The 16,176-nt window shown below is 40.0% G+C and overlaps 1 protein-coding gene and 1 pseudogene across 1 annotated transcript in view; both read left to right on the top strand.

Moving 5' to 3' along the window:
• The first annotated feature begins 7,861 nt into the window (after nt 1–7,861).
• Nucleotides 7,862–7,993, top strand: LOC125158062 (uncharacterized; annotated as a pseudogene).
• Nucleotides 7,994–11,946: 3,953 nt separating this feature from the next.
• IL13RA2 (interleukin 13 receptor subunit alpha 2) overlaps nt 11,947–16,176 on the top strand; it is a 68,910-nt gene continuing 64,680 nt past the window's right edge. Inside the window, exon 1 of the mRNA XM_047843057.1 lies at nt 11,947–11,965. The gene's annotated coding sequence lies outside the window, so the exon portion shown is untranslated. The remainder of the gene's footprint in view (nt 11,966–16,176) is intronic.

The following is a 16,176-nucleotide window of genomic DNA, read 5'->3' as shown; positions in this document are numbered from 1 at the left end:
TTTGAAACACCTTAGGATGTCCAGACATGAGTGGAAAAGAATACTGAACTAACCACGAGTCAAATCTAATGAATGGAGGAGCATGAGCAGCGATTGGTAGTTCCACAACCAAAGAAGGTGTGTTTAGATGCCATAAAGCAACGTTTTCCCAGGCAATAAACCAAGGTTTTTACAGATGTGTCCAGCTCTAAAAGAAGTATGAAATGAAGCGGACACTGATCCCATTACTTGATCCAAGGGTCAATTTAATGTTAGAGAAATAGCAGCCTCCACTTGACGGTGTGGGAAGAGAAGTGTTATCAAGAGATTAACCTGTTTAAATTGAGGTTAGAGAAAGTTAAAGTTGGTGAAAGGAGCTTAAATTGTAATACAGTTTGTTGAAATGTAATGGAGGTTTAAAAGATAAAATGGAAAGGTAAGAGATAAAGAGATCAGTGGTAGATTTAGTCAGGGGATAAAGGAACAATAGTTAGAAGGAGAACAGACAGCTGAATGACCTTACATTCTGGGAGCTGATCAAGGATGTGTGGATTAAGCTGCTTGATAGTGATTAGAAATCCTGATGTTTCTCCAGTGGATGGCAGTGAACAGGTGTAGGTCCCTTACACTTCTGAGAGGATTTGAGTCTTTGCTGGATTCAAGGGAGGGAGTTATTATCTGGTTTGAATTCTTGGGGATCTGGCTTATAGCTCTAAAGATTCACAGAGTAGATATGAGATTCCCATTAGCAACCTAGTTTTCATTGCATTGAGTCTTTTGAAGAGTCCAGGCTCGATGTTCTACAGAATGTCCCACATCCTGGATTTATTAGAATGTTTCCTTATGATTAGCTTCAGGTAAAACATCTAGGAAGAAGATCACATGAGTGATGTGTATAATTCCCACAGTATCCAATGAGGAGTCACATCATATCAAGCCATTCCGTTGTTGTCCTCAAGCTTGACCACTTGGTTAATGTGGTAGCCACCAGATCTGTCCATTGCAAAATACTATTTCATCTTTGGTCCAATCAGCCATAGCTTGAGGGTGAACAGGGTCATACGGTATCGACCTTGGTGATACATACTCAGCAGAGATGTGAGACACAGATAATAAGTGAGGACTAGTATACACATATGATCCATGCATGGTATAAATCGATAAGAGCTGGAAGAGAAGGGCTTATAGGAACGTAAATGAGGGAGCATTTCTGTGTTTCTAGAGTGGCAGTGGTGGTTGTGGAGGAAATGAAGGGAAAGCTGTGGAGCAAAGGTGATATTTCAGAGTTGGATCTTTGTTTATTGTTTTTTAATGTTTATTTATTTATTTATTTATTTATTTATTTATGAGAAAGAGAGAGCACGCAAGCAGGGGAGGGACAGAGAGAGAGGGAGAGAGAGAATCCCAAGCAGGCTCTGCATTGTCAGCATAGATGCTTAGTCACATTGCAGGGCTCAAACCCATGAACTGTGAGATCACAACCTGAGCCGAAATCAAGAGTCAGATGCTTAACTGACCGAGCCACGCAGGTTCCCAAGAACGTTGGATCTTTAAAGATGAGTTAGAAGTTAGAGAGGGAGGGAGGCAAACCATAAGAGACTCTTAAAAACTGAGAATAAACTGAGGGTTGATGGGGGGGTGGGAGGGAGGGGAAAGTGGGTGATGGGCATTGAGGAAGGCACCTGTTGGGATGAGCACTGGGTGTTGTATGGAAACCAATTTGACAATACATTTCATATTAAAAAAATAATAATTAAAGATGAGTTAGAGTTTTATTAGTGACTGAAGGGGGTGAGGGCATCCCAGGCAGTTAGAATAAGCACGAGAAAAACAAGCTGAAAATAGGGGCCTGAAATTCCATGGTTCATCTGGGAGAAAAGTAAACAAAATAAAAATATAAATACATACATTAAATAAATTACTTAAAAAATAAATATAAAAGTTCATAGTCATTAAAAGAAAAAATACACACATACATACACAAAATAAATCCATCCATCCATCCAGAGTGTTAGCACGTAAGACATATGGAAATGAGTGGTTGGAGATGACGTTAGGAAGGTAGACTAGGGTTAGTTATGAAAGACCCTGAGCTCCATGGTAAGGAATTTAGCCATAGTTCTTTAAGTGGTGAATGTTAATGAAGGAAAGGAATATTCGGATTGACCTTTTAGAGGTATGTGTGGATGACTGTGGCAGATAAGAGGGAAGATTGGCAAGAAGTGTGAGAAAGGTTTTTGTGAGAAATGAGGACACAGACTAGGTCAGTGGTAGTGGAGTTAGAAGACAGAACTGTGGGGCGCCTGGGTGGCGCAGTCGGTTAAGCGTCCGACTTCAGCCGGGTCACGATCTCGCGGTCCGTGAGTTCGAGCCCCGCGTCAGGCTCTGGGCTGATGGCTCAGAGCCTGGAGCCTGTTTCCGATTCTGTGTCTCCCTCTCTCTCTGCCCCTCCCCCGTTCATGCTCTGTCTCTCTCTGTCCCAAAAATAAATAAACGTTGAAAAAAAAAAAATTAAAAAAAAAAAAAAAAAGAAGACGGAACTGATATAAAGGAGTTTCTAAGGGATGAAATCAACTGTACTTGATGAGTGCCTACATGTGGGTACTGGAGAAGCAAAGACTTCTAGGCTTTCCGACCTGAATCGTATTGATGGTGATGCCATTACCAACAGTATAAAGAAGGTAGTAGGAGAAACAGATTTAGAACAGGAAAGAAATTCTACATGTATTGAATTTCAGTGACCTAAAATAAGTTACAATTTCTTATTGCAATTTCATTTTTCCTCTTTTTTATGAAGCTATTTTTTTTCCATTTTAATTCCGTATTCCTACCTGGATCATAGAGAGTAAACTGGTGTGATATGAACAACATACATTCCAGGTAGGCATGATAGAGAGCAAAGATAGAGACCTAAAGGTAACCAGGAAGGAATCGATCAGTTGTTCCCTGGGCTAGACGTTGGCCATCTGTCTTTGTGATATCTGAACCAATTTGGATTGAAAGTTAAGGGAAGAGCTGTTCTCAGGATTTGTGTACCTGCTCATTGATATGCTTTATGAAGTAACTTGAGCCATTTAATTTTCCAGTCATGTGAGAAAAATCAACCCACAGAATGATGCTCAACTTTTGAAGATTTGCAAGGTTTAATTAAAATATTTCTGTTTCCTTAGAAGCCAGGCATTTGTTGTACTGATCTTAAGTAAGATGCATCAAGTATTTTCTTTTTCTTGAATTCCTTTGTTTTTCCGACAAAGCTGTTTTTATTTATGATAACCGATTCCACTGAACTCTTTAATTTCAATCGATGCTAAAAATAAACCCCCTAGAGGAGGGACAATACTGAACAAAGAGAGAAAATAGGCCAACGCTATGACACGGAGCTGCATGCACAGCTGGCTGTGTACTAATAAACAACATCCAAGAAGACTGGGTTCTTAAGAATTTTTCCCAAATGATGGTCATGATCTGTGCCTTCCAAGAATAATACGTGCAGTATTTTAATAAGGGTAGAGAAGGCGTGGGTAACAAGATCTCTATTTTCATCAGCGTTTTCAGGTCATGACACGTAAACAAAGATGTCTGCCTTATACATTCCTGGGAACGTGGAAGAAACCTTTAAGTCCTTTATCAAAAGGTTGATAATTTTGAAAATATTTTTAAACAAGAATAATCCATTTATGACACTTCAAATAAAACTCCAAGATTTCTAGGGTGCACAGGGGCTTCAAGGCGTGGGTGGTGTTGTCCCCTCTGATCCAAAGCAAGTTCTTTCTTTTGGAAATACCACTGCCAATTTCCTCTCTGTGTAATTTAGGTTATATTGTGTAATGGTCAGGGTTTAGAACTCAGTCTTTCCAGATGTATTTTGTTGCAGTGTTCTCTTCCTGAACTGTCTCATTTTTTTCTAGGGTAAAGAGTGTCTGATAGAATTTTGATTCTGAACGTCAACTTGGGGTGAGAAAACAGAGACTGAGGCACTGCGATGGGAAAAAGAGAAAACCATATACCTGTTTGCCTGTATGTCATGTTTTCTTGCTTTTTACTTGGCTTTCTACTCTTGAGTACTTCCTCTATTTTGTGTGAAATTCAAAAATTTCACACTGATTCTTTCTCTTCCAATCTGCTACATCAACTCTGTCTGGATTAGGAATTAAAGAACAGAGAGTAAGAAATGAAGTATAAAACAGAATGAGGAATCTGCAGGAAAGGAAAAAATAGAGGGAACCAGATCTGGAAAGGGACGTCATACAATTTATGAAGCAAAAAACAAAACAAAACAAAACAAAAAAACAACACCACTTCCCCTTCTATTATCCTTGTTCAGCCTTTCTCCCCACCTCCATCATCCTTCTTTTTGTTCTTCATCGTCTTCCTGCCTAGCCTGATTTTCCTTTCTATCAGGCTTTGCCCTTTGCTACCTTGTTAGCTACTTCCTTGAAGATTAACGGACATACCTAAAAGTATTATTCTCACAGGCATTTGCCTTTTACGAAAAGGCTGCTACAAACGAGAATTAATTCTAGGCCTAAGAATGAATTCCTAATGGTTTGATGGAATTGCCTTCACCATTTGTAGAAGTGTGTGCTTCGTGCCCTACTTCCATACTTCTCCCTTTTGCATCTGCTTCCCTCTCTGACCTCATTCTTCCAGCCACCCCAGTCTCCACCAGGCTTTCTACATGTTCAGTTCCCAGAAAACATTAGTACGTTCACCAGGATAGCGTGATGCATGTATGTATGAGGAGGAGAGTGGACAACACCTAAATGTACACACACGTACAAATGTATGTGGGGACAGGGTTGCAAACTTGACTGAGAGCTACAATTCCAGACTGTGAGGAATGAAGACTGTCAATCCAAGCAACAACATAAGAACTTCTCTCACAGGGGTCGCCTGCTTGTTTTCAAGACCACCCTGAACTTAGATATGGACTGGAAATAAAAGAGAAAAATAAAATATAAACCTTGCCAGTTCATGAGGAAATCATCTCTTTTAGTATGATACTCTACGATCCTTTGGGAAAAGAACAGTTTGTATGAAAAAAAGATACAGATGGGACTATAATAAGTTGGAAGATGTGTAAACACAGTGATCTGGTTGTGAACTGTTTCTCCAAGAGCACACGTGTGAAGATGTTCCCCCGGCCTTCCTTAGTCTTGATTCCCTGTGCATTTGGATATTGTCGTCTTTCTTAGGTCTCTTTAAAAATCAACGGCGGACTGATGGCTGTTTACCAATCTGTGTTCTCCCTTCCTTCCTGTGCACACAGCTAGACTCCATTTCCTAGCTTTTCTTGCAGTTAGGTTAGGCCTTCTAAGTTCTCTTCAATGCAATGGGAGCAGAAATTACAGATGTCAATTCCAGGACGTTTCCACAGAACCTCCACACACGTACTGGCGAGCTTTATTTGCCTCCCCGTAAGAAGGAATGATGGTGACCAAAGCAACATTGGAATCCGTGTGTCTATGCGTTGAAAACAGAGAGGCCATCTGATGACCTGAATACCCGCTCTGGATTGTTACATGAATACGAATTAAGCCTTCGTTGCATTTGAACCATTACATGTATGTGTTTACAGTTTAATCAACCCCATAACATTGTAGGAGGAGCACACTGTATCTCCCACAAAATCTGGCACAATGCTGCATAGGTACTCAAAGAATAATGGTTGACTGCAAGAGCCCCTACACTAGCCCATTCATGAGAGAGCTCCCTGAGGGTATAATTACCATAGAACGCTACCTTGCAAAATTCCCACATCCGTACATAATTTCATTACCTTTTTAAAATTTTATTTTAGACAGAAAGAGAGAGAGTACAAGTGGGGGAGAGGGGCAGAGGGAGAGAGAATCTTAAGCAGGCCCCATGCTCAGTGAAGGAGCTGGGCGCGGGGCTCGATCCCACGACCCTGGGGTCATGACCTAAGCCGAATTCAAGAGTTGGATGCTCGACCAACTGAGCCACCCAGGCGCCCCGATAATTTCATTTATTTTAAGTGATAATTGATATTCGGGTATTAAGCACGTACCGAATGCCGTGTTTTAACTCACAAAACGTCCTGGTGAGGAGATGGTATTACTTCCATTTAACATATGAGGAAACAAGTTCAGAGAATTAAGCCACTTTCCCAAGACCATTCAGCTTCTAAGTGGCTGAACTGGGATTCAAATTCAAGCCTCTCGGACTTCAAAACCTTTTCCATTATACCATGCTTCCTTAAATATGTGTTAGGTTTAATATACCATGTCGGTTGTTTAGATTTATAATCTTGAGAACATAATATGATTCAGAGCCAAGTATCACTTGGAATTTAGTAAGTCTCTCAATAAAATAATGACACATGAGCTATATAATCTTAGCCAATTAACAGAACCACTTAATTAGTCCGGTAATCAGCTTATGACCACCTTTTACACTCTTTCTCCCTCAGTGATCTTTAAAATTACAGAGTAAATATAGTAAAAGCTCAGCTAGAAGAAATGAAGAGCTGGAGGAGATTGAATCTGAGACAGTATGGCTAAATTTTATTCTGGTTAGGGATCAGAAAGCAACGGAACACATTTTTCTTTGTAGTCGTTTTTGAAAAAAATCTTTTAAAATTCAGAAATTGAGTCTGTCCAACAGACTGGTGGAGTGGTATCCCAAACTAGGGATTGTTTCAGATGGATATCAGAGTTGAGTATACATATAAGAATGTTTACGCGTTAGGGGCGCCTGGGTGGCGCAGTCGGTTAAGCGTCTGACTTCAGCTCAGGTTGCGATCTCGCGGTCCGGGAGTTCGAACCCTGCGTCAGGCTCTGGGTTGACGGCTCGGAGCCTGGAGCCCGCTTCCGATTCTGTGTCTCCCTCTCTCTGACCCTGCCCCATTCATGCTCTGTCTCTCTCTGTCTCAAAAATAAATAAATGGTAAAAAAAAAAATTAAAAAAAAAAGAATGTCTACGCTTTATTAATCAAGAATGATGAGTCTGGTTTGTTATACAAAATAACTGTAAAATAATTAATTTATACAATATGAAATGTATATAATTACACGCAAACACACACATATAAAAACAATGTTATCACTTGGTGTGTTTGACAACAGAGGGTCATATGTGATGTCATATTTATGAGTTGTCTGCAGCAAAAGTATAGAGGAGTGGACAGAAACTTCATTTATTAGTTTAACTTCACCACCTTGCAAGATGTTGCAGTTTGCATGTTCCCAATTAAATTTCTCAGTCACATTACCAAGTTTATTTTTAATAAACTAACCATCATTTTGTGAGACTCCTGCAAAGAACACGGATGATATTACTAATAACGTATGCATAGATGAACAAGAAATTGACAGTATTCTTAGTCAGCCACGCTATTAGTTAATATATGAGACACAAAAACAAATACATACAAAACAAATTCAAAAACCATGATGATCTAATTAGATCTGCTAATTAGATCTGGCTTACAGGGGCGTCTGGGTGGCTCAGTAGGTTAAGCATCCAACTCCGGCTCAGGTCATGATCTCACGGTTCATGAGTTTGAGCCCCACGTCGGGCCCTGTGCTGATGGCTCAAAGCCTGGAGCCTGCTTCGGATTCTGTGTCTCCCTCTCTCTCTCTGCCCCTCTCCCACTCGTGCTCTGTCTCTGTCTCTCTCAAAAGTAAACATTAAAAAAACCCTAAAATGTTGGCCTACACAGTTCAAAGTTAACAGGAAGACTTTGATATATCAATTTATATCCTGTACAGTAGCAGTAAGCGTCACCCTAAATATGTTCCATGCCTTACGACATTAGCTAATTATGACACTACACGTGTATAATTTATAAACAAACACTTCTACTGAGAGGCTATGTTCAAAATAAGAAAATACCATAGAGTTTGTTATCTACAAAGTTGGAATTGCTTCTCGGCCTTTTGGCTAAGATCAAGTGTAGAAAGTTGGGAAACCAACATCTTCACACAATATCTTATCTTACTGTATTGGCAATATTTATTTACATATCTGTTTTCTATACTAAATATTAATTTCCTTGAGGGGAGAAGGGCTGTGTATTACGTTTGTATCTAGAATATGTAGCTCTTGGTTTTAGAGCGGTAGGTACTCAATTAGTATCTGCTAAATGGAAATCGAAATTTGTCGCCAACATTAAATGACAGCAAGAACTAAAATAGCTTGAATTCTTTTACCACATATAGATAGGTTTTGGTCATCTGATGTTGAAATATGCACTTTTGTGTTTCTCGCCTAGAAAATGGGCTGAATATTTCCTATTCTACCGCTGATACTTCTTCTTCTACCTATTTCAGTGGTTTTTTATGAAACTGAATGCAAAAATGAAGATAAATGTTAAAACCACGTACAGCTTCGGGGTGCCTGGGTGGCTCAGTCGGTTAAGCATCCAACTCTAGGTTCAGCTCAGGTCGTGGTCTCACGGTTTGTGAGTTTGAGCCCTTGGACTCAGCACTGATGGTGCAGAGCCTGCTCGGGGTTCTCTCTCTCTCTCCCTCTCTCTCTCTGCCCCTCCTCTGCATTCCCTCTCTCTCAAAAATAAGTAAAATGAACTTAGAAACCACAAAACATGTACAGCTCTGATGTGTTCACATTAGTTTTCAAATATCAATTACTTGGGAAGCTTAGTATTATGAAAAACTAAGAAAAGAAAATGGCAGAGGAGAAAAATGTTAACTATGTGTGGAAAATGAAAGTAAATGCCTTTTAACGTGTTTGTGGTTCATAGGTTTGAGCCCCGGGTCGAGTTCTGGACTGACAGTGTGGAGCCTGCTTGGAATTCTCTCTCTCTCCTGCTCTCTCTCTCTCTCTCTCTGCCCCTCCCTAACTTGTGCTTTCTCTCTCAAAATAAATAAATAAACTCAGAAAGAAAGAGAGAGAGAGAGAGAGAGAGAGAGCGAAGAAATGGAAGTGGAGAGCCCAAAAGAGACATCAGTGGGGCAGCCTCCCTGTTCTGTTTGAGAAGTCATTTTCTGAGAAGGTGAAGGTTTACAGCCGCATGAGAAGGCAAGTCTAATACTTCACTTCCGTTTTGTTAGTTAAGGTAACCAAATACCTTTTTGTGCATGTGTGAGAAAAGGCGCTAAAGCAGGTTCATGAAACCAGGGTAGATGTAGCACCTTGGGAGAAAGGAGTTTGCTGTTAAAATCTCAGGTGTTTAATAGGTGGGGATCCCAGAAACAGGAATAAAAGGAGTGAGGCTTATTTATGTGGAGTGAGGCTGACTTACCCTATCTGATCAAAGTTAAGGTTCATGAGAGATCCAGCTGAGATATTTCCTGATTATGCTCTGATACCACCTTTCGGTTTTTTTCGTGAACGTTCTTATACTGTCTTCAGTTCTGCACAGACTGCTTGTCCTACCAGCTCACAAATCAGTCCATGGGGGTCTCTTGTATTTTCACGTTCATTCCGCTGTTCTCCTCACTCCTTTTGTTTCTTGCGTGTGTGCCCTTGTCTAAGTGTTTATAAACAACACACGTGATTGTGTATATGAATATATATATATATATATCAATATAAATGAGGAAAAAGTATACCTTCTAAGTGCTGAGTAAATGTTTTGAGATAAGTAAACCAAAACAACATCTAATAATAATTTGCAGTTGGATGAATTATACTGGCTGTTTTCAACTCCGTGATTTAGCTGATGATTGATGCCTTCATTATTATATCAAAAAAGCATGTCAGACTCCCAGTCTGTATACTAGCTATCCCTCCTATGGCTTGTTCAACACATTCATTCATTTACAATAATATATTTATTAAGCGCTTAATCTACATCAGGTACTGCTGCAGTTGCTTGGGAGTCATCAGGGAACAGAATAGGGGAAAAAATATCTGCTGCATAGAGCTTACAGTCTAGAGGAGAGAGACAAGCAATAAATGACAAAATGACCAACGGTGTAACTAAACAAGTACGTAGTATTGTCTATTAGAAGGAAATTCACGGGGCGCCTGGGTGGCTCAGTCGGTCGAGCGTCCAGCTTTGGCTCAGGTCATGATCTCACGGCTCATGAGTTCGAGCCCCGCGTCAGGCTCTGTGCTGACAGCTCGGAGCCTGAAGCCTGCTTCAGGTTCTGTGTCTCCCTCTCTCTCTGCCCCTCCCCCGCTCATGCTCTGTCTCTCTCTCTCTCAAAAATAAATAAACATTAAAAAAAAATTTTTTTTTAACAAGAAGGAAATTCGTGCTTTGTAAAATGCAGAAATAATAGCTGTACTAAGGGGGGCTGTGGATTGGTACAGGTTCAAACTCTATATAGAGTGGCTACAGTGTAGGTCTTATTGAGGAGACATTTAAGAACCCAAAGGAGCAAGTCAGGTACTGAACCAGACTGATTTTTTAGGGCCCCTCAAATCTTATTACAAAGGGGATACGTAGTCTGCCTCTGTGCAGGGTTGGTCCCAATCATCAGCCACCTCAGGGTTAAATTCAGAGGGCACCATTTCTTTCTCTTGTCGAGAGTCTGACTCAGTAAGAGAGGACAGAAACCTTAGAGAGGCATTAGTTCTCATGCTCTTGTGTAATATATGGGAAGACAACTTCTTATGTTGGCAATACCTTCCTACAGTCTAGGAGTTTTCACATATAAATCATATGGCAATCAGATCATAAAAATGCACCTTGGGATGCACTGTGCAATTCTCCAAAGAATCTAACTTCACAAAATGAAGTGGTCTGGAAATGAGGATGAGTCTGTAGTGTCAGCCAAAATATTTTTCCAGTGACATAAGCACTGGGGAGCCAAGAACCGCATCACCCACTCCAGATTTCTGGCTTCCTCCCAGGAGTCTAAACATTTGTTTCCTGAGAAATACCACTTGAATAATTTCTTGGCTTCTGGACAGGAATACCAACAAAGCTAGAACTGCATTGCCCTTATTTCGTTTTGTGAGCTAGAGTCAGAACTTTTAAATTTTCAAAAATGTGTCTTTGCTTGCACTGTGGTAATACAGCTATAATTTGGATAATCTGGGCAATATTGCTTAATGTTATTCTGGGAGATAAAAATTTCAGGGAAGGAGCAGAATCCATTCTAAAGAGTTTCAGAGTACAAAACATAAAAAGAGAAACTCAAACCCAGGCAGACCTTACCAGAATCCTGAAGAAACAACTAGGTCACATGATATAAGACATGTGCTCTGCGGGGATTGTTGAAGTAATAGTATTCATTAACCCAGCAGAAGAGGAGCCTTGTAGATAATTTAATAATCGTTTTAAAATGTCAGTGACTCAGACACAGAGGAAAGTCAATAAATATTCTCTTTATTCTTAGATGACTAAATAGACTGAAGTAAGGCCATTGGAGATTTGGGGTAGATTTAAGGAGGAATCTTGATTGTGAAACACTGGAAACGGTTCCTAAAGAAAGTGGTGGAATCATCGCTCTAGAGAAGGTTATAAATAGGAAAAAGTCTCATCTGTCTGTGATGGTTTTGACTGTAGCAGCAGACCTAGCCATCCTGAGGTTTCTTCTGTAATATTGCATTTGGTACATCAGCTTTGTTGGAATCATGCTGTCTTTATATAATGTGGGAGTACTGGCACGATTTGCATTTAAACGATTGGTTAAGTAATATTAAAAAAAAAATACGGATCTTCTGTAAACAAATTATAACCTTTAGTAGTTGCCTCTCGTTTCCAAACGTTATGTCATGACAGTCGGAGCACTATCTCAGTACGTTTCTTTCCTCTGTCAGTGATAATTATTTCATGGGTGATGGTTGGTATTAACATTACCCATTTTCTTGAAAAGAGGGAAAATAATGGGAACGATGCCAGTCCCCATACGTTCTGTTACCTTAAGCATTTTGTAAAAGAATACAGGGTGTATTTGAATAGTTTCCTTTCCACAGATATCACCAGGAGGTTACCACATTGAATGTTCTTTTCCTATAACTTCATTTGCTTTTAACCCATATTACTCTCCTTACATAGGCCTTGTAGAGACAATTCACAAGAAGTGGCCGGATCTCCCGCACATTCGGAAGGGTAAGTTTTCATTTTCTTAAAGCTTGCTTTCAAAGAGTGTGTAAGACAAATGCCTTTGTAATAAAACAACATTTATTCTAAACTCTCTTTCAGACAAGTTAGAGTTGGATAGAACTTTGAAGGTCATCCAGCTTATTCTGTGGAGGAAACAGATCCGGAGAAAAGGAAGTTTGTAGCCAGTGGTAACAGTGATAGTCTCAGGACCCAAACTCAGGCCCCCTAACTCAAAGCTTAGTGCTTTTTACAGTACACCTCCCTAAATCTTTCTCTGGGTAGTTATTTGTCTGCTGGTTATTTGGTGGAATGTGTATGTGCATGTCTGTTAGGGCTAACAATCTGTCGGTCCCTGGACGCGTGACAGCCATATGAAAGTGTAGGAGCAGAAGAATTTTCTCTTCTTCCCTTCTAAGGTTCATTGGCTGGTCTAATAATCAAATTGACATAAGGCAGGTTAACAGGAGAATAAGACATTTCATGTGTACGGCAGCCCCATAAAAATATGAAGCCCAGAAGGTAGTGAGGTTCTTGAGGCTTCTATAACACGCTGAGCTCAGGAAAGGGCCTGGGGTCCGCAGATCCAAAGGAAAGGCACGCTATTCACAGGAAGGCAGATGAGATATTTGCAAAAAAAAAGGTTGCCCTGTTATGCAGATTAAGTTTCCTGGTAGAAAGTTCTCTCTCTTAATAGCTTTCTTCTTGGTGTAGGCCCCCTTTCCAGTGTAAATTAAGACAGTTGATACGTGAAGTCAGTCAGGCAGAGAAAGACAGATGCCATATGTTTTCACTTATAGGTGGATCCTGAGAAACTTAACAGAAGACCATGGGGGAGAGGAAGAGGAAAAAAAAAAAATAACAGAGAGGGAGGGAGGCAAACCATAAGAGACTCTTAAGGACTGAGGCAAACCATAAGAGACTCTTAAGGACTGAGAACAAACTGAGGGTTGATGGGGGGTGGGGGAGAGGGGAAAGTGGGTGATGGGCACCTGTTGGGATGAGCACTGGGTGTTGTATGGAAGCCAATTTGGCAATAAATTATATATATATATGTGTGTGTGTGTGTGTGTGTGTGTGTGTATATGAAATTATATATATATATATATATATATATATATATATGACAGTTGAGTGAGGAGGTAAAGAGCTTCACCTGAATCTCCTGGGTTTTGATTGCCTTTTTTTTTAAGTTTATGTATTTATTTTGAGAGAGAAAGAGAGAGCATGAGCAGGGGAGGGGCAGAGAGAGAGAGAGAGAGAGAGAGAGAGAGAATCCCAAACAGGCTCCGCACTGTCCGCGAAGAGCCCGATGTGGGGTTCAGTCCTACAAACCCTGAGATCAAGACCTGAGCCGAAATCAAGAGTCCGATGTTTAACCGACTAAGCCACCCAGGCACCCCTGCCTTTAGCTCAAAATAATCCTCATGCCAAAGTGACATATTTTGGGATGGTAAATTCTGCTCCCCTTCAGTCCAGTCTTTGAAACTTCAAGGAGGAAATTTCATTGTCCGGAAGTTAAGCTGATAGATTGTTATTTTATCTCATTATACAAATCTCAGTGTTGAGAATAAGTCAGTTCAGCTCAACAGTTTTGTCTCATTTCGAGAGGCAGTCTTGCACCTGGGCTCTCAAAGTTAGGCTTATATTGTGTCAGGTAATTAACAAGAGGAATTTCTATGGAAAGAAAAGATAAACAAAGGTAAATGGCTGGAGCAAATTATAAACCCAGTGTTTGAGTCCTGAAAGCTGCCAGTTAAGATTTCTAGATGTTAGGCTCAAAGCATCTTCCGAATGAGTGAGGGCAGGCAGTGGCAATCTGACAGATTTTCTTGGTTTGCAGTTTGAATGTCTTTGATGATGTCATCGGGTGAGCTTTCTGAATGGCGCACACAGCCACAGGCGCAAGGAAGACGGGGTAAACATGAGCTTTTGTGGCGATTTCTCTGAAGTTTAGGTCCAGTCATCTATCTAGCTTCTGTCTGAGGGCTTCAGGAAAAGGGGCGGTTTTAGTTCTCAATGATTCCAAGTCAAAAGGATGAAAAAAAATTGGAAATGTTAGTTTGGAGATTTCTAGCCAGATACTTAAAGAAACTAGAATTCAGGACCCAGTCCGGTTTAAAGGCAAATAATAAAACTTCAAAGAAAATGAACAGAACTAGAATCTTATTCACATGTGTGTACTATAGTTTCTACTGAAAGAAAACTTTTCTGTCTACAATCACCTCCATTTCTACCCCAATGTAATTATAGTGTAACTAATTTGTTAAAATAAGTCTAGTCTTATTAAATTTGGCCTGATTATTTGTAGAAGTACAGCAAGAATAGTGATTTATCGTTATAGGCTCTTTTAAATCTGCTTTGCTGGAACTTTCCATAAGGAATCTCAGATTGAACTTTTAAGAGCCTCTTGAGGCTAGAAAGCCAAGCCGAGAACTTGCCATCATACTCCACCTGCAAAACCTATAGACTTGGGTGAATTCCTCTCTTCTGAGGTCCCCAAAATACCCCGAGGTTCCTGCAGCTGCCAGGAAGTTGACTTTCTTTACTTACCTGGCCAGGCTGTGGGGAACCCTGTAGTCAAGTACCAGGCTGTTTTTCAAAGGGGCTTTATTGGCTCCGTAAAGTCAACCTTGGTTCCTTCGAACTGTCTGGAATATCTGATTCTATGTATATTCTCAAATCTGGCATTCTGGGGCACCAAGGTGGCTTAGTCAGTTGAGCTACCGACTCTTGGTTTAGGTCGTGATCACACAAGTCTTGGATTTGAGCCCAGCACCTAGCTCTGGGAGCTAGGGAGAGCTAGCTCCCAGGAATGCTAGGGAGAGCACTCTCTCTCTCTCTCTCTCTCTCTCTCTCTCTTTATCTCTCTCTCTCTCTCTCTCTCTGCCCCCGCCTCTCAAAATAAATAAACAAACTTAAAAAAAAATCTGACATTCCATTCATGGTATTGGTAATATAACCAATGTTTCCAGTTGTGTCCTGTTACAAAGAGAACAGATTCTTATTGAACTTTTGCAAATAAATATATTACCATGAAAGTAAGGCTACTCACTGAGAGTTTGAGAATTCTGGAGGGATCAAGTAGGGAGAAAATCTGTTTTATTTTTGTTTATAAAGGTACACCTTACCAAGTTGCTCTAAGGCTTAGGTACCTTAGGAGAAAAAACATCCTTAAGTCTAGAAAAACAAAACTCTAAAGAGCCAGCAATGTTTCATATAAAAAGTCATAAAAATTATAATTATCATCAGTTCATTCAGTACATGTAATTAATTCTTGTTCTGCTTGAATCCAGTGTTTTCCATTAGTTTTGGAAAATGCTTACCCAGTTCAGTGTTATGATCTAAAAATGATCAGAAATACGTGCTTGCCAAAGACCTTTCCATTAGTTTCCTTGAAGATGAAGCACTTTTGCAGGAAGGCTTTTGCAAAACCATCAGAGTAAAACAATAACTGTAAATGACAAAAGACTTAAAAATGACCATGGCGGGGCGCCTGGGTGGCGCAGTCGGTTAAGCGTAGGACTTCGGCCAGGTCACGATCTCGTGGCCCGTGAGTTCGAGCCCCGCGTCAGGCTCTGGGCTGATGGCTCAGAGCCTGGAGCCTGTTTCCGATTCTGTGTCTCCCTCTCTCTGCCCCTCCCCCATTCATGCTCTGTCTCTCTCTGTCCCAAAAATAAATAAATGTTGAAAAAAAAAATTAAAAAAAAAATGACCATGGCTAAACATCCAATGAGAGTTCATTATAATGCAATTGACAAGGTAATTTTGTTATTTCTGTGACACACATTTTAAGATAATAACTGGAATTATGACTGACTAACATTATACAGGGACATATCAGAATTTTAGAAATTGCATACAATTTCTGGAATATTTATATTAGTAACATCTATCCATACATGTAACTTAGCATATCAAATAAGCCTAATGAGCTTAACACTTTCCATGTTTGTTTTTGATTTTGTTTTCAATAAGGAGAGAGAATATATCTTTAGAGATATTCCAGAGACTGTCTGGAAAACTCCAAAATTACTTCCAGGTCCAAAGGACTTCATTTAGGATTTGATTTTGGAAAGGTATCAAAAATATCAAAGGGTTTTAGACACTTGGCTGAATAAGATCACAGATTATCATGAAACAATACTTAGTTATCTATTTAACCAAAGTGACAATAAAAGATTTCATAGGCAAATATAGAAGGTCACATAGTTGTGAGC

Source organism: Prionailurus viverrinus, chromosome X, assembly GCF_022837055.1.
Source record: "Prionailurus viverrinus isolate Anna chromosome X, UM_Priviv_1.0, whole genome shotgun sequence".
Taxonomy (NCBI): Eukaryota; Metazoa; Chordata; class Mammalia; order Carnivora; family Felidae; genus Prionailurus; species Prionailurus viverrinus.
Note: the sequence above shows the minus strand (reverse complement) of the source record. Positions and strands in the feature narration are given on the sequence as shown.